A 19,647-nucleotide genomic window follows, 5' to 3' on the forward strand; every position below is an offset into this window, starting at 1 on the left:
TTCCCAAGTGCTGGCTGCCATGTAGCCTCAGGTGGGTGACCTGAGGGCCTGAATGGTGAATGCTGAAACCCAGGGTTCTCCTGAGAGCTGACAGAGGGAGGATGTCTATGGATCCTGTCTGGTATCACAGAGGAAGGTGACCTGTGATCAGGGCCTTGTGAGTACAGATCCCCTAAAGGCATCTTAGAGACTGGCATTGCTAAATCCCCCTAGAAGTCAGCTGCTGGGTGAGGGCTAAAGGGGACACTGGCTGGTGTCTTGAAGAAGCAGGGTCAACTAAATTTCTTCTACTAAAAATGGACCTTGCTCTATTCTGTACAGATTGCTACACAGTTTTACTGAGAAAGCTGTTCACACATGTGAATAGTTCAATTTGGAGCATCCTACTATATCCCTTCCCTATCCAAGTACTCCAATAAAACAACAAAACAAAACCCCTAGGCTGGTCATTAGTGAGAACGAGCAGAAGTGTGTGTGCACCTGGCTGTGGGAAATTCCTTGTGACTGGCTGCGGAGCAAAGAGTGGGCAAGACCCAGGCAAAATACCAGCGGCCCCTACGGGGGTAGCGCTACATATATAACTATGTCATACTCCACCGTTCAATTTGTTAATTTGAGTATCACACTCTGCATTTTATACAAGACAAGCAGAGGCAAAATTGAAAGCCCAATTTCAGCCAAAACTGTTTTCTCTGCATATGATAGAGTAGAGAAGGGGTAGCATCTCTTACTGTATTCTATTGCTGTCTCTATCACTGTTCTGGAGATTTCTACCCACTTTCTGTATTACTTAGACCCATCACAAGGACAGCTGTTGAGGGATCTCAAAATACTTCGTCCAAAACAAAACATGACAACAAAACAAAACAAAACATCAGGTTCAAGCTGGGCTTTTTAGTCTAGCAAAGAAAAAAAAATGACAGCTCTGGCCAAATTATTTTTTGAGCCTAGGATTTTTGATGTCACTTTTTGTTTAATGTATATGTCCAGTCAAAACTAGAAAGATTTACCCTCACTTCCTGTCCTGTTGACCATGTTAAACTGGAAGAATTTCCTGTTTAACAGAAACTAAAAAGACCTCTGTGAGATTTTTTTTCTGCATGTGTTTCTTTTGCAGCATTTCCATCACCTGTTGTCCAGTAAACCTTTTGTCAGTGGGGCAGAAAGTAAAGGGTAATGTCTTTTAATGGAGCTCCGAAAAGCATTAAAAACCTAAATACAAATCCGAATGCTAAACCAAATCTAAAATCTTTCCCTCTCTCTTCAAAACTAGAAAAAAAAATTTTTTTCTTGACATATTCAGGCAGGGAGAGGTTCCATGACCTGTAGCTGCAACATTGTTGTGAAGCTGTTTGGGCCTGCAAAGATCGAGGTGTTCTATATGCATGCTTGCAATATCCTTTCTCAGTAAAGCCTTTAGTAAACAGTTATCTTCACAGCACTGGTACAAACTCTGCTAGACTAGAGAACACATACTCCAGAGATACTGCAAGACCTGCAGTGAAGAACAACAACCATTATTAGAGAAAAACTAGGACAATGTCAAATTTGTCATGATTCCCAGAATTCTCATATGAATGTTACTCATTTAGTAGTGCATATCCCCGAGTTCCCAAGATATCCAGTGGTGCAGTTGCTTCTACAACTCTGGTTTTCTCTGATATTTACATGCACATCCAGCAAGAAATCACACAGATTGGCAAGCAGCCCACTGGCACATTCACGGATGTTTATTTTAATTTCCCCAGAGCAAACTATAAAATACAGCAACCACATGAGTAAATACTTTGGATGTATGAGGATTTGGGATCATTCTTAAACACCTGAAGACTTACATACCGTAAGGAGAAGAAGCAGCAGAAAAAGAATAAGAATGAAAAAAATGTGGGAAGTGAAAATAGATGGTGTATCATTATCAGTGACCCAACAATACAGCTGCCCACTTTGACATTTCCCATTCGATGATACAAGGAAGCATTTTACCAGAGGGCTTCTAATTGAACATTTTCACACAGAAATCAGGAAGTTGTTTTGCCTAGTTGAAAAACTAGAGATGTTAGTCCCTTGTTTAACAAAACACCTGTTTAATGCTGCTGCATCCCATAGATTTCCTTTTAAAAAGTAACTTAACCTTTCTGGGCTTTCTGCATAGGAAGATCGATTTTCTCACAGACTATGCCTACTAATTGAGTTCTCAATACTCCCAGAAAACGCAGAAATGTCAGTGTTAATTTGGCAAACACTGCTAAGACAGAAGGTAGGCCCACTATGATTTATTCAGAACTTGTGAAAGTGCTGTTCCTGGCAGCTTTTTTTTCTGGCTCAACTTGGCTTTCTGTTTAGGTTGTCTCACTACCTTGTTTTAACCTTTGCACAACAAGAGGTATTTAGTGCCTTCCGACGCAGAGTTGTTTTGCAGAGAAAGTTTAACTTTTATTTTTTTTTGAATGGATATTGTTTTGGCCCAGGGTAGAAGTCAGTCTCGCTTTGTATCTTTACAGTTAGAGAAGGAGGGGACTGCTATGTCAAAACAATATTCATATTAAATGACAGCAATCACGTGCTGGGGTAGTTGATGTGCTGCTGCTGTTAATGACAGCAAATATGCAGTGCATTTAAATGTGCATGCTTTTGAAAATCTAATTTCCTGAAAGTTTTTTTTTTGGGGGGGGTGGGTGGGGGCTAGTGGTGGGTGTGGTCGAATTGCACTTAAAAGTGGAAGGGCCTTAAAGATAGTTCTAAGGTCTACAGTAAAATACAAAACAGTATCAAAAAGCACAGTGCAGTTTTATAGGCTAAAACAGGCCCCCTCTAAGGAAAATATGAATATATGAGCCCCAAAACAATAAGAAGAAAGCGATAAACAAGAACTGTGCCCCTCTAGATAAAATTAGTATCATGTCAAGGGAGTTAACACCTCAAATAATTTTAACAATTTGCATTAAAAACCTCTCACAAGAATGGGGCACATCCCAATAATGGTAAAGCTATACTATTGACGTCATTAAAATAACTCTTAAGAAACCATTAACTGCAAAAAAACTGTTCTGGCTAATGTAAAGTGTATATGTAATATACCATATAATGCTGTACATTTTGCAACCAAAACCTTCTACAAGAATGGAGAGCACCCCAGTAATGGTAAACATGTAACTAATAAGTCAAGCTGTTGAGCAACTGAGATAACTTACATCATACTAATAATTGCATAGAACTGTTCCAGCTAATACAAAATATATTATGTAATAAAATATAATGTTGTGCACATTAAGAAACAGTTTGCAGCCAAAACCATTTATCATTGTTGATAGGCACCCCAGTAATGGTACAGGTTTACCTAATATGGTCATGGTGTGGAGCAAGCAAGATAACTCACATAATACCATTAATTGCATAATATGGCTCTGGTTAATACAAACTGTGTAGGGAATGCAATATAATGATCTGCATACATAGAAGCATTTTTCAATCAAATCTCTTTACAATTATTGGGATGAACCCCAATATTGATGAAGGTTTAAATAATTTGAATTGCCTCCGCTTGCCATCACACACAGCCCCACCTCCTGACCCAGCGCCTGTGACAGACAGAGCGCTGGTCCAATGCTGGTGTGGACGTGTTCTGTCTGTCACAGGCGCTGGGTCAGGAGGCGGGGCCATGTGTGACCGTGAGCGGAGGCAATTCAAATGTAAGCTGTTACAGCGGGCTATCCCAGCTCTGTGATCTGGCCAGCTCTCCTCCACGCTCTCTTCCCCTGTGAAGAACCAGCCGCCCTCTCTCTTTCTCTACCCACACTCTCTTCCCCTGGGCGAACGGCTTCCATTCAACCCCGCCTGCGGGCTGTGCCCCCCCCCCCCCGGTACCAGGCAGCCCACGCTCGCCAGCCATCATTTTTGCAAAACGTGAGTGAAGAATTTGGGGGCTGGTTTAATCAATATAGTCCTAGTGTTAAGCAAGCAGGATAATTCATAAATTACCAATAATTAAATAAAACTGCTCTGGTTAATAAAACATGTATATTTAATATAATATAATGTTGTGCAAACTTAGGAACTGTTTGTTGTCAAAACCTTCCACAAGAGTAGGATAAACCCCAATGATGGTAAAGGTATGCCTAATAAAATATCAGGATTGAGAAAACAAAATAAAGGAAAAAAAAGTTATCAACACATTTACCAGTGTGGCTTTCTATCTCAGCAGTCAAATATGTATTTTGAACATGAGCTGACCAAAAATTGCATTTGGAAATGGGCAGAAAAATTACAACACTTACGTGTTCTAATTTTTGTAAACAATACTATCCAGATTAATATTGCTGTATACTTGAGACTTGCTGGCAAAAATGTTTGATAGACTAAATTCTAAGAATCCCTTCAATGCTATTTTTAAATGGCTTTATGCCAACAGTGGATATTGCATGTACTTACAAGTTTACAAATTTGTTTGAGGGGATGACGTTACTGTCTGTACTGCTACTCTGGAACTGAAGGTTGTTGGTCAGGCCTTATTCCTTTTGTAACTGAGTAGGTGGCTTGTTTAGCTTGATTCAAGATGTTCTGCTGTGGAGCTGAAGGTTGGCAGACAGGCTTCATTCTTCAGGTGGATGTGTAGGTGGCTTGTTTATCTTGTTTCAGAACAGTAGTTCAGTATTGTGTCTACTCAATTTTCCACTTAATTAGGGATGCCAGTGTGGTTTGTGATGATAGCGATGCTCTTTATTGTATAGTATTATTATTATTATTATTATTATTATTGTGAGGACACTCTTAATGTTAGTGATGCTAGGCGGTAGAACGAAAAGGCGCCAAAGCAATGGAAAATGTAGTAATCCTATACCAGTAGATCTTATTTTTGAAACAGGGAACCACAGGTTTGCAGTATCATTAGACTCTTCTAAATGTGTTGTCTTCCAATGTTTTGAAGTCATGAAATTCCTCCATTAATGTGTCAAATTCTTCTGAGGAAATAACCATAGGGAATGTGTTAATAAAGACAGTGAGCCATAAGACTAAGAACTGGATCATGTATTGGCATCTTCTAAAAAAGCAGACAACTTTCCTATATGAGTATGTAACATCTTAAAGAAGATATCCACATCTTTTTATCTCTTCATTTTGGCGATTTTTAGGAACTGTCTTGTATGAACCCGATGAACAAATTGTCTTGACCTTAAACTTTGCAGAGTTGTCTAATTCGGTATTGAATACATTAGACTGTTGACTAAGGACAGTTGGCTTCAGAAACCTGTTAAAGCGGAAGTAAACCCATCCATAAAACAGTTTCATTTCCGGCACGTGCCGGAAATGTAACACTCCGATTGGTTGTGCTGTCAATCAAACTGTCAAACCATCCAATGGCTGGTGTCATAACTGATCACATGTGCAGCATCATGGCAGTTGTAGATTAAACAGAGGCAAAGATGGCAGCTTCCTTGGCTGAAAACGATAGGAGGATTTACTTACACTTTAAGTCAATTTTTAAAGTGCTCTAATATGAGCAGAATGTGCCTTGTGAAGAATTGGTATTTCTTATTGCAAAAAAAGTTTTCAGGTGCACAAAGAGCTAGTGTGGGACACAAAAAGAGAGAAAGTAAATTTGTCAACTTTTTCATGTGAAATCCAACGTGCGCTAAATGTTTTAATATTTTGCTGTTTTTTTTTTTTCCAAAATTCACAAAAAGTGTTCAGCTGTACCATACTTATAGTACTTAAAAAAATGAAATATATGGTTACAGTGTAACCTGCATCCACACTAAATGTAGAAGGTCCCTTTTTCAGCATTTAGGTGGAGAAAATGACATACGTAACGTTGGACATAGACATGCTGACTGTGATTACTAATCAGCTTCTGTAGGCTGTTTAATCTTACCATATTAACATTTTTATTGGTAAGATTCCAAGAGGAGGTATAGGTAACTTGGATAAGTGTAGGAGTCACTGTTGGTGAATCAGGAAGACTGCAGAGTATAAAGAAAATGGGCCCTGGGCGGCTGCACTAATGGGCACTGATAAGGTGGCACTGATGGGCAGTGGTGAGGAGGTACTAATATGCAGCACTGATGGGCACTGATATGCAGCACTTATGGGCACTGACAGGTGGCACTGATGGGCAGCCTTTATGGACACTGGTGGGCACTGATAGGTGGCACTGATGGGCACTGATAAACGGCACTGATGGGGGCACTGATGGGCACTAACAGATGGCACTGATAAGGAGGCACTGATTGGCATCAAGGATGGGCACTGATTGGCACTACTGGTGGGCACTGATTGCCATCACTGGTGGGCGCAGCTGGGCATCACTGGTGGACACAGGTGGGCATCACAGGGGGACACTGGCAAACACTGCTGATGGGGCTGCACTGATAATAACTGCACTAATTATCAGCGCAGAACCCCCCTTCAGGAGAGCCGCTTATTGGCTCTCCTCTACTCACGCCCTGTCAGCAGTGAATAGAGCAATGCCGATAACCAGCACTTCCTTTTAACACTGTGATCAGCTGTGATTGGACACAGCTAATCAAGGTAAAGAGCCAACATCATAGGCTCTTTATCGTGATTGAAGATGTGGTGTGTCCGGGCGACAAACCGCACCACCGATCGCCACGCTGCGTGCCTCCGGGGGCCTGTTTTGAAAGACGTCATATGAGTCAGGACAATGGAGACTCTGCCTGGTCATCATTCTGCTGTAGGCCAGGGGGAAAGATGTTAAGCATATCTGTCAATGAGCTTGCATTTATGGCACTAGTTTGAAAGGCCATTCAGAAATCTTTGACAGGTACATTGGACCAGCAGTTGACTTCATTATTACCTGTGCTTGATCTGCTTCAAATGGGTTTTGCATTCTCATAGACATGTTTGGGAAACCAAAACCTGCTTGAAGGTAGCAATATTCTGTTGCCCTAGCTATGAATGGTGTTTGTAGTGAAGGATTACATAAAAAAAAAAAAAAAAAAAAAAAATTATAAATAAATAAATGCAAAGAAATATGTAATAAGTAAATGAAATGCAGAAAAAAGCAAGCCATTTTTATTTACTGTCTGTCTTATGAGAAAAGTTGATGGAGATGGTGTTTAATGACAAAACCACACTAAACTCTATACACTTGCCATCACCTGACCAAGAAGTGAATTTTAGAAGAGACATGGGGACATAATTTACTGAATAGCTCCATGTAGTACAGTGAATCTGCTGCAAGGCCCCAGTGAGGTGTGATGGTGAAGACTGCAGTTTGGATAAGGAAGCAGATGGTAACTTTCTTTGCTGGAAACTTAATAGCTAACAGCAGTTAGAACAAATAGCAGAGGAAACATATATGTCATAATATTATGTGTGATGGAAGTGTACTATGATTTTATGATTTCATTTTTCTGTTTATCTGTTATTTGCCTGCCAAGTCTCTCAAATAAACTGCGTCCCTGTCTTCACTGCAGTTTTTCATACTAAGCTTCCCATTAACTCATATACTTTAAAAAGAAATAAATGGCAGATAAAAAAGTGAAAAGCTACATACCTGCATCTGCTTTTCCATATTGGATGCACCATTTAGAAGAGAAAAGGTTTTAATAAAATCTGACTTTTTAGAAAGGAATAAAGACTGCTACAAACCTCAGCTGGTTCTGTTGCATGATAGCAGGGCAAACACATAGGTGGATGGTATCTTCTTATCTTCTCTTCACTGTAGGTAACCACTTAAGCCCCGGACTATTTGGCTGGCCAAAGACCAGAGCACATTTTGCAATTCGGCACTGCCTCGCTTTAACTGAAAATTGCGCAGTTGTGCGACGTGGCTCCCAAACCAAACTGACATCCTTTTTTTCCCACTAATCAAGCTTTCTTTTGGTGGTATTTGATCACGTCTGCGGTTTTTATTTTTTGCGCTAACAAGCACCCCCCTGTTCTGCCTAGTGACACTGTCTTCAGTTCTGTGAGACGAGCGCGGGTATCCCCGCAGACATCGAGTCCCCACAAGCCTACTCACGGAGCTCGCGGCAGGGTCGCGCGCCTGTTGCCGGCGGCGCACGCGACCACATGGCGGCAAATTCAAAGGGACGTACCTGTACGCTAATTTGCCGAGCTGTGCCATTCTGCCGACGTAAATGTACAGGTGGCGGTCAGCAAGTGGTTAAAGAGTAACTCCACATTTGTTGAGAAAAAAAATATTCCCCTCTGGGTGATCTATGTACATTTTAACAAACTGTGTTGCAGATTCCAACCTTTTGTTATTTTGAATGAATAGATATTTGTTTGTCTGTGTTAATGGGCAGAGTGAAGCCGTATGGGAATGGTTTTGTAATTATAAATTGGCTGCTGCACCTTGCTGGGCCCTAGTGAGGAATATTGCAGGGTCTACATCCCTTTAGATGTGATTTCCTTTGGGAGTATCTCACCAAAAAATGCCATATTTGTTGCAGGGGATGTCAAAAATCGGACTGGTACCTTGGTGCAGATATCTGGGAAAATCAGTAAGCCAATCACACAAGCAGGAAATGACATTTCTGGGAGGCGTATTGCATTTTACAGAAAATTACAGTGCTGAAGATTGAAAAAGGAAAGGTAATTTTTAATAACATTTCATTGCAATATGACTTGTGTCGCAATTGTATACACTATATTAATTTTTTTCTATTTGCTATTTTTTTTTCCTGCAAAAGTGGATTTACCCTTTAAAGTGTTACTAAACCCAGGACCCTGCATTTACTATATCTGTTCTCAAACAGTACACAGAACATGGTAATGCAACTATTTTAGTAAATATAAACTGCTAAATACCTTTTCTCATCAGCAGTATATAGCAGTCTTGTGGCTTCTATTAGTGTCGGGCCGAGCACTGGTTAAAACTTGTAGGAGGAGTTTTCATTTTGCTCTGACTGTCCTATGAGGCTGTATAACCCTTGACTTTCTGTCTGGACAGTGCTGATTGGCCCTGTGCTGATTACATGCACCCCCCCCCCCCCAAAAAAGAAAAACAACTCTCTAGCAATACCCACCAAACCTTGTGCCTTCAGAGCTCTGTTCTATCAGCAGATGGATTGGGGACATTAAAAGAAGGGGAGGATCAGAGAAGACAGGATCAAACAGCCTTTATACGCAATGCAGAGGATTAACCCCTTAGGTAACCAGCATGTTTTACTAAATATATAGACTGATTTTACTGTTGTGGTTTTAGTAACTCTTTAAGCAGTATAGCTTAGTTACTAACCTGCCCCTGGCCTTTTAATGGGCAAGGAAGGAGAAACAGCACAATGATCACTCTGCTCTCTTCTCCTCTAGGCATGTTCAAGCTGTTGAATGGAGGCAGCATATAACGGAAAATTGAATACTTACCTTTCCGTAATTTTCCTTTCCTGGTGCCTGCCCATGGCAGCATACCCATGGTTGGTTGCTCCACCCTCTACCAACCCACAGGACCATTTTAACTCTATAAAAAAAGAGTTCCTCCCCTTAGTCAGTATTCTTGTAACTAGATCTCATAACGCTAAGGATCATTGAAGGGAGGGTGTATGCTGCCATGGGCAGGCACCAGGAAAGGAAAATTACGGAAAGGTAAGTATTCAATTTTCCGTTTTCCTGGTGCCTCCCATGTCAGCATACCCATGGTAAATAACTTGCTTACAGGGAGGGTACTGCAATAAAGCAATTTAATTAAACAAAAAAGCTACAGTACAGATGACTGCAAAGTCCTTTCCCCAAACTCTCCGGAAGTAAGGACTGCTGGGTACACACTATAGTGGGACATGAACGTGCTGAAGGACGACCAGCTGGCCGCTTGACAAATTGTCTCAGGGGAGACCCGCGCCAAAGCTGCCCAGGAGGACGCTATTCCACGCGTTGAGTGCGCATTGACTGCATCTGGAACTGGGAGACCACTAGCCCGATATGCTCTTTGGATTAACCTTACAATCCAGCTTGCCAAGGTCGTCTTAGATGCTGCCATTCCCTTTCTGGCACCCTTGGGGATGACAAATAGCCGTTGATCTTTTCTGAACTGCTGCGTCAAATTTAGGTAGTGACTTAGGGATCTGGCTATATCCAACTCATGCAGTTTTGAGGAGGCTGGATCCTCCCCGAATGCTGGAAGAACCCACTCTTGGTTCAGATGGAAGACTGAAGGTACTTTAGGGATGAACCGATGAATAGGTTGCAACACCACCCTGTCCGGGAAGAAGGTAATGTAGGGTTCTTGTGACCCTAATGCTTGGATCTCTGATACCCTGCGACCCGAAGTGATGGCGACTAGAAAGACTGCCTTCAGAGAAATATCCTCCAAGGTGCTTTCTTCTGTGGGAGCAAACAGAGGTTTTGAAAGGATATTAAGCACGATAGTCAAATCCCATTTGGGGTATAGCGTCTTTCTAGGCGGTCTCAATCTTAGAACTGCTTTCAAGAAACGTTCCACCAGAGGATCTAGCGCCCACCGGGTGTCTGTTAGAGCTGAAAGGGCTGAAACCTGGACCTTAAGCGTATTCAGGCCCAAACCCAAGTCCAATCCACTCTGTAAAAAGAGGAGTATGTTCTGGATTCCGGGGTTTAGAGGATCAAAATGGTTCGTTTCTGCCAATTCCGTAAACTTTCTCCAAACTCTATAGTATGTGGAATTCGTAGATGCTTTTCTGGCCTGTAGTAGTGTTTGAATGACATTATGCAAACATCCTAACTCGCCCAACCTTTTCCGGTCAACTTCCAAACCCTCAAGTCTAGGATCTCCGGGTGCGGGTGACAGAACTTGCCTTGAGACAGAAGGTTGTCTATGCGTGGAAGGTGAAGCGGTTTGCACAAGGTCATCTTGATTAGCAACGTGAACCACGGTCTCTTGGGCCAGTATGGAATCACTGCTAAAACTGTGATCACTTCTGTGGTTAGACGTTGGAGAAACCTCAGTATCAGTGGAGTTGGTGGGTATGCGTATTCCATCTGAAAGTTCCATGGCTGGGTTAGGGCATCCACCCCTGCTGATTTCGGAGATGGGAACCTTGAAAAGAAAAGCGGAGTCTTCGCATTGAGCGGGGAGGCAAATAGGTCTATTTGGAGAGTGCCCCATTGTTGGCATATCCAGGAGAAGACCCTCGGATTCAGAGACCACTTGTTGTTGTGGCTGAAAGATCTTGAAAGATGATCGGCTAACTGGTTCTCTGGCCCTGGGATATATGAGGCTCGTAGGTTGACTAAATTCTTCTCGGCCCATGTCAGAATGGGTGTCACTTCATTCAGAAGGGACCTGCTGTGCGTTCCTCCTTGATTCTCAACATAAGCTACTGCCGCTTTGTTGTCCATCTGGAGAAGGATGGATTTTCCCTGAGGAAGGTGGCCAGAGACAGGATTGCTAACCAAGCCGGCCTTAGCTCCAAGGTGTTTGATACTACCTCTGTCGCATTGAATTGCCATCTGCCCTGTACCAACTGGTCTTGGTAATGTGCCCCCCATCCTAACTGACTTGCGTCTGTCGTCAGAACAGTCCATGGGATGGGGCCAAGGGGACAGTGAAGCAGAAGGTTGGATGGTCTTGTCCACCACCAAAGGCTGGATTTCATTGTAGGTGTAATCAATATCCTCTGCTCTAGGCGATCTTTCTTCACTGTGATAAGAAGCCCACCTGGAAAGTCCGTAGATGCCATCTGGCCCATTTCACCATAGGTATGCATGAAGATAGGGAATCTAGCAGGCTTAGACAGTCTGATGCTGCCATAGAATGGCTCGCTAGCGCCCTTTTCACTTTCCCTATCAATGAAGGGATTTTTTTCTGCTGGGAGTGAAACTGCTCTTCCTGGAGTGTTGAAGAATGTTCCTAGGTAAATTATCTCCTGTGTGGGCGTAAGTTGACTTTTAGCGTAGTTGATTAGCCAATCAAACTTTATCAGTGTGTCTAGGACCAACTGTACATGTATCACCAAAGTCTGCCTGTGCTGAGAAAGAACTAGAATATCGTTCAAATAGTGTAGTACTCGAATCCCCTTCTCTCGAAGAGGAGCCAAGATCGCTACTAGCACTTTGATGAAAGTTCTGGGCGCTGTTGAAATCCCGAAGGGAAGGCATTGGAATTGAAGATGTAAGTCACCTATTCTGAACCGAAGAAAAGGTTGAAACTGAGGGCAGATAGGTATGTGCAGATACGCATCCTGATGGCCTATGGACGCCATCCAATCTCCTGGCTGAACAGATAGAATGACCGTGTTTAAGGACTCCATTTTGAAATGTTCCACCCGGATATACCTGTTCAGCCTCTTCAGGTCTAGCACCGGCCTCCAACCCCCCGATTTTTTGGGGACCAAGAAGACTGGAGAATAAAAGCCTAAGTGCTTCTCCAAGTCTGGAACTGGTACTACTGCCTGCTGGAGAACAAGCATTTTGACATATTGAAGTAGGGCCTCCTTCTTCTCTCTGGAGGTTGGAATCTTGGTGGCCTGAAAGGAATAGAGGGGAAGCTGCCTTTTGAATCCCCAGAAATGACCTTGACAGACCGTGGACACTGCCCACTGGTCTACGCAACCTTCCACCCAAACCCGGGCAAACACCTTTAGACGGACTCCTACCGGACCGGTTTGGGTGGAGAGGGCGTCAAAAAGACTTCTGGCCATCAACTGTGGATGTAGAGGCTTTTGGTTTAGCCGACCTCAGAAAGGTAGCTTGTGAACCTTTCCAGCCCCTTCTATACTCCCTTCCCGGACGGTAGGATCTGGAGTCCTTCCCTCTTAACTGGCCCGCTGGGCGGTTTGCAAATCTCTTCCTCCTGCTTCTGTCCTGGGGAATTAGCCCACTTTTCCCCCCTGTGACTCTGGTAATTGCCGTATCCATTTTTTCGCCAAACAGGGCTTTCCCATCGTATGGAATACGACACCATGATTGCTTAGACGTTGGGTCGGCCGACCATAGTTTTAGCCACAACGCTCTTCTGGCCGGTATGGAATACAGCATGGCCCTGGAAGAGCATTTTAGGACATCAATAGCCGCTTCTGCTATGAAATCTGAGGCCAGCTTTAATTCATCCAGTGCCTTAATGATTTCTTCTGAACCTACCCCTTGTCTGAGGGCCGTTTCCACGTTGTCTGACCATACTCTGGTGGCCCTTGAGATCGAAGTCAGAGCTACCGCCGGCTTGCATGCTCCCCCAGCCGCCTGATATGTTTTTTTCAGGTCTGAGTCAATCCTTCGGTCAAGGACATCTTTAAAGGAGACTGCGTCTTCTAGTGGCAAGGTCGAGTTTCTAGCCAACCTCATAACTGAGGCGTCCACAGTTGGTACAGCATCAAAAAGTCGCTTCTGCCAGTGGATATAACTTAAAGGGGTTGTAAAGGTAATTTTTTTTTTTTTTTTAAATAACAAACATGTTATACTTACCTTCACTGTGCAGCTCGTTCTGCACAGAGTGGCCCCGAACCTGCTCTTCTGGGGTCCCTCGGCGGCTGTCTCAGCTCCTCCCCGCAATAACTAACCACCTTAATGCGAGCTCTCTCGCATGGTGGTTAGTTATTGCGGGCGTGCTCCCGTGATACAGCCGGCGGCTATAGCCGCTCGCTGTATCACGCGGCCCCGCCCCGGCGCGCCGCGTCAATGGCTGCGCTGCTTTCAATCCATCCACTATAGCCAATCAGCAACCAGGCTGATCGGCTGAATGGAGGTCGGGAGCGAGCGGCCGAGTTTCGAGGTGTCAGGTAAGTAAAACGGGGGGGCTGGGGGTGGCGGTATTTTCAAAAGTTTTTTCACCTTAATGCATAGAATGCATTAAGGTGAAAAAATGTATACCTTTACAACCCCTTTAAGAAAACGATTATACACCATAGGTCTTCTGTCTACCTTCTGCCATTCATCTGTTACCACCTCCTTGATTTCTTCCATCAAGGGAAAAGTTGATACCTTCTTTTTCAGATGTGGGAAATATTTCTTTGTTTTAGAAGGTGGCTCCGGATTTTCCTCCCACTGGATTGCATCCTTGACCGTGGTTATGAAAGGCTCAACTAGAGCGAAGTCAAAAGCTGAAATATTGCTATCCACCCCTTCTGCCTCGTCTTCAGAATCCACCTCTGCGACCAAATGAGGAGTGGACGCGCTTACTGCTGCTTCAGGTGAGGGTGGGTTAATTTGGTCTTGGGAGAGGGCCAACTCCCTGATTGAATCCTTAATCAAGCTCTTAATTGTTTCCAGAGACTGCTGCTTATCTTTCTCTTTATCCCCTGTAGCCTCTAGTAGACACTTCTCGCATACCAATTTTTCCGGCAGCGCTTGTCTTCCACATACCCAACAGGTCTTCTCTTTTGGATACACCGGTCTGTGGGATTCGTGTCTGCTAGGGGTATGTCGGGGTGACCTCTGGCCACTGCGGGAGGCATGAGCTGAGGATGAGTGAGAGTGTCCTGAGCTCCTATGACCTTTGGATCTCCTATCTGAGGAGCTACGGTGAGATGATCTGCGGGATGATCCCCGGTGCAGGCTGTAGAAACAAAAAATATGTTCTAATTTGCCCGTAGTGCTCTTTTTTATTTTCCTTTAAAGCTTACCTGATTGTTGCAGCCCTTACCTAGCGGTATGATGAGGATCTTTTTGTTGCGGTATCACATTACTAGGGGTAGCTGGGCATGAGAAAAACAAAAAAAAAAGGATAGATTTCTTTCTGCTTTCCTTTTTAACCATATACATATACATATATATATATATATATATATATATATATACACATACACACACACATATACATATATACACACACATAGATACACATATCTACACAATACATATACATAACATTAAACAAAAGTATCCATTTGCAAGCCCCTAAATACCTTGGCCAGGCTCCATTGCAAAAAATAGGGAAGACACTTAAGGGAGATGTCTTCACCTTGATAGCTGGCCCTGTAATGAATCCCAGGCTCTCCATTTATGCTGAGAGCACTTTGGGAGTACCAAGATTGCTACTGGGCATGCACCGTACTGTCACATGTGCAAGTAACAGCCTGCTCACATACGGATAGGAGACATACCATCAGGGAAGAGCATAGAGGAGAGGCTAAGCTCCTGTTAATCTTCCAATATGGCCCAAAAAAAGATCCACAGAAAAAAACGGCCTCCCATATTTATCTGGCGCCTTTAGCAGCCCAAGCGATGGGACTCCATACTGCAGGAGAGCATGAACCTGCAACTGTTACACTATAAAGCGGTGAGGTAAGGCTGATAATGATCCTGCAGGCATGAGGACAATGTAAAGAATACTGACTAAGGGGAGGAACTCTTTTTTTATAGAGTTAAAATGGTCCTGTGGGTTGGTAGAGGGCGGAGCAACCAACCATGGGTATGCTGACATGGGAGGCACCAGAAAAAAGCAATCTGGTTCTCTGTGTTTTAGATTGTTGGCTCTTCCCAGGGCTGTCATCCAATTTAATTGATTAGGGGATTTTTCTCTAAGCTGTTAGGCGCCTATCTTGTAACATTCAGTTCAGACATTGCTGCAGCTTGCAATACAAATTCAAATGTTTATAAGCTATATACGTTTAGTTTTTTTAATCAAGAGTTACACTTCTCTGTAATTGATTTAGCTGTTTATTATTCCATTGTGTCATGTTCTAGTGTCACATTATATAACCCTTTAAAAAGAAGTGACATCTAATGAGATCATCTATGCTTTTTTAGTTTTAGCCACATTAGATGTGTGAAATTGCAGATCTGCAGTGTTAGAATCTTATAGATGTTTACTTACCTCATCCATTTGTGAAAATGGTTTTACGAGTAGACCTCTACACAGAATTCACACATTGGCTTCATCTTACTCTGTCGCACTGTTTGCCTAGAGACATTTCACAACTCTTGACATCATCATTCCTAAATGTAATTGATGTCATGTCATAGTATATTCCCCAGCATGTACAAGTCACTGGCAAAGCAGATTTTGAAATGGCTCTAACAGCAATGTTTTTCATAGAGATAAGAGTATTTATATGGATCCTTCAAGAGAAAATAAAATATGTGAAAAAAAATTCTACTTAGAACATGCTAGTCATATGCATTAAAGAGTGACCTTTGCATACAAATTTTAAATACATTTTAAGTATAGTAAATGTGGTTAAATTTTACTTTTCAAAGAATACCCAATCAGGTAGCAAAGGAGAATAAAAAACTATTTTTTTTTCTTGCATGATTGGATGAAGGAAGTTAGCAGAGCTTCCCCTCATTCACTAAACTCTGGGGAAAAAATTCCCTTGCAAAGTGAACAGTATATTTTCATTTAGAAAATCAACCCCAAAGAGTACAGTCAGGTATTTTACTACAAGATTTAAAAATAGCAGAAGACACAATAGTCTAAAATTGGCCAGCAGCAGGCCAATTTGAATTAACAAGGCTAGGCCCACATTTACTAGAGACACATGCAAATGTTTTACTGTAAAGATTATGATACTGTAAAGGATACACCAGTGTACATTGGCTAGTAGTAGGACATTTTAAATCGGGGATAATAGTGCTAACTAGCGTATGCCTAACTTTTTTTGTTTTAAATGTTTTTACTAGAGAGGACTGTGGATGTTTTTATTGCATACTGTTCTTGCACTGAGTTTTATTTTCCTTCCAAACAATGTAGCTCAAAGCAACAAAAAGCAAGCTCCAACCGCAAATGACCAGAAAAAAAAATTCTGTACTTTGGGTAGCCCAAACTAAAAGCCCAACTTTGGGAATGATTACCTTTATAGGTTTCCAGCAGCCACACATTGCTATTCTCTTAGGAGGACCTTGCTGTCATACAGCATACTTCTATCTCCCGCTAATCAGTTTGATTACATGCTAGAGAAAGTACAGCAAGGGCCATATTTCCTGGCAGCTCTAGCTAATGCAAGATAATCTAAAAGAGACTGCTGACCTCAAATCAACCACAAAATTGAATTAGAGACAAAAAACTTCCATGTATAAGAACCAAAAATCTGCAAAGGGTTGGGTTGCCTAAAGAGCTAACAATCAGCATTGAAATACAATTTTCTAACTGAGCCTAATCTCTCTCTGTTTGGTTTGTCCACTTTTAATATACTTTATCTGCACTAGCTTCCAATACACTGACAAAGGCTTATGCAAAAGCCCACCTAGTGGTCTGTCTAAGCCTGCTGGCCATAGTTTAAAGGTCATATAGTGCATTATGGTATAACAAAAATCCAGGTCAATCTCAAACCTATAAGATTCTTCTTGAACCCATGGTAGCAGTAAATCCATATCATACACACTGATCCCAAGTCCAGAGTCCAGTATTGTAAGCATAATGAAAGTGACCAGCCCTGTAAATTAAATTCAAGCTGTGTATTTCTGTGCATTTTTAGGGAATTGTAATAGCACTGATAGCCCTGGTCTTTACTGCATGACTATAGGCTTGAAAATTTCCGTGCTCGAGAACGTTAATAGGTGCAAAGGAGGAAATAGAGAAATAACACTATTGAGAAGCATGAAAGCCCAGAACAAAAGAATAGAGAGGTCCAAGGACAGTGGCAACCAGGTGCCTAGTCATTGGGAGGAATGAGGAAAGAAATCATAGCAGAAAGTCTCATCTGCCTTTAAGTGAATGTTTTTACAGGGTAACAATCAGATGGTGTTCTACTGCATCCATGACTTAATTTAGTTGTCTGTAGACATTTGAAAACTCCTTTAAACCCCACAAGACTACTTAGCGCTAATCTCTAATTGTTTAAATCCTAATTACTGCACATCAGTTCTCTTATTGCTGCATTATTAAGTAAGACTAGTAGCTGGTGATACCATAAAAGAACATATATTTTCTGATATTTTCCAATTTTCGCCTCCATTGCACTGCAATATAGCTTGCCCCTCTTAGTCATTAAGACCATTATATTTATCTCTACATCGGTAACATAAAGAGATAAATACAAAATGAAACTGGGCAGGTTTCCAGTAAAGTTGGCACATTTTACTGACCTCACAACTGGGACTACAAGCTGCTGCCTCACCATATCTCCACATGCTAAATTACTTTAATTGATTATATATATATATATATATATATATATATATATATATATATATATATATATATATATATATATATATATATATATTTTTTTTTTTTTTTTTTGCATGTGTTTTCCTTACTACAGTATTTAAACATTTCAAAAATAAATCATACAACGTATTTGTTAGATTTGTTACAAGTTTTTTTCCTTATTTTTTTTAAAGATGTAAAGTTTTCAAATTATAAATGTACCACAACAAATATCTTCACAAAATATGAACTCACTGTACTAAGGGGGTATGATAAATTACATTTAAACACCACACTTATTTCAATTACTCCACAGTGAACAACCTGTGTAGAGTAGGAATTATTAAATTATTACAGAGAAAATTAATGAAAGTGTTTTGAGGTAGAAATCCAGACAGTAGTTTATGTGTTGACTTTAGGTCACTCAAAACTAAAATCTTAGTTTTGGGTAGGGTTTTTAAAGCGGGGGTCCACCTATCTATCGTTTTTTTTTTTGGAGTTCATTCACAAGCTTTTCTTCTCATGATTATCTACTCACATGTTCTGTGTAATAAGTCCGCCTGTGTCCGATTTCGTTGTAAAGAATAACTTATAAAATCCACTGAAGGCGGTTTCCATCTTCATTGTGGGCATTTGAAGCCCACAAGCATGTATTTCCTGGATGCAGTGAATGCTGTGCTCCCAGCATTCACCGAGATGTTGTGATGACGCTGTTGCACAATGCATGCTGGGAAGCCTGAGACTAGCTCCCAGGGGACTGTGGGAGGTCTGGGAGAGGCTAGAAACATGCCTACTCCCATGGGAGGAAAACCAGGAAGTGCTAAGAAGATTAGAAAAAAAAAGGTAATTACGGCGATTTAAATTTTTTTTACACAGCATGTCAGCATCTAGGCAAGGAAGAGAATTCATAGAGATAATGTTCAAAATTTGGGTGGAACCCCGCTTTAACAATTGGAAAGTATGCCTTGAGTTAAACCCATCCAGACTTGATATGTCTAATTGGATACCAAAAGGGTGAATTATCCATCAGCCTTTAATAACTCTTATTGCTAGCAGTGATGACAATATCACAATCAATAGAAAAAAAAAGCAGCTGAACCACCAAATCATTCTCTCTCTTCGTCAAAAAACTTTTTGTACATAATGAACAGTGCATTACATATAAACACTGTCTACTAGACCCTGCTCCTTCTCCTCCAGGAAGAAGATCAAGTAATTTGGGTTTTGATGCATTTTTTCTCTGTTGATTTCTCTTTTGGCCAGGGCACCCGTGGCTGGTGGTGAAGCCATATGTCTATCTGGAGCTGTTCTGTTTGTGAATGCTGATGATGTGATCTTGATGGAAGTCCCCACTCCACTTATCTACAGAAATTGTAATGAAGGTGTTAAGGAGTCATGTGCCCCTTGTTGAATCCTACTTGCTGTTAAGGGGTCAGGCATTGACGTGGAAGAGAACTAGGACTAGCTCTGGAGTCCCCGACAGACACAAAAAGCCAGTTGCTGATTTAACCTGTCAGTGCTCCCGTAAGCTGAGGAAAGCCATACAATCAAACTTTAAAGCAACAAAAATGTCATGTCGTGTCCTTGGACTGTGGAACTCTGGGTTAATAGGCTTAAAATGTGCCTTATTTCATATACTTGATAAACCTTTCTATAGCCTTATTTTCCTAATAAAATCTCAATTTAAG

The 19,647-nt window shown here is 41.7% G+C and overlaps 1 long non-coding RNA gene across 12 annotated transcripts in view; it reads left to right on the plus strand.

Annotated features, from left to right (window-relative positions):
* The window catches only part of LOC141144974 (uncharacterized), a 533,505-nt gene that overhangs the window by 431,114 nt on the left and 82,744 nt on the right, over positions 1-19,647 (plus strand). For 9 of the 12 annotated variants that reach the window (XR_012244487.1, XR_012244492.1, XR_012244488.1 and 6 more), the window contains one exon: positions 8,415-8,556. This is a non-coding gene — a long non-coding RNA (uncharacterized lncRNA). Of the gene's footprint in view, positions 1-8,414; positions 8,557-9,024; positions 9,116-19,222; position 19,647 lie in introns of those variants that run through there. The other 3 variants (XR_012244497.1, XR_012244496.1, XR_012244494.1) reach the window with 3 other exon arrangements.

Source organism: Aquarana catesbeiana, linkage group LG05, assembly GCF_042186555.1.
Source record: "Aquarana catesbeiana isolate 2022-GZ linkage group LG05, ASM4218655v1, whole genome shotgun sequence".
NCBI classification, from domain to species: Eukaryota; Metazoa; Chordata; class Amphibia; order Anura; family Ranidae; genus Aquarana; species Aquarana catesbeiana.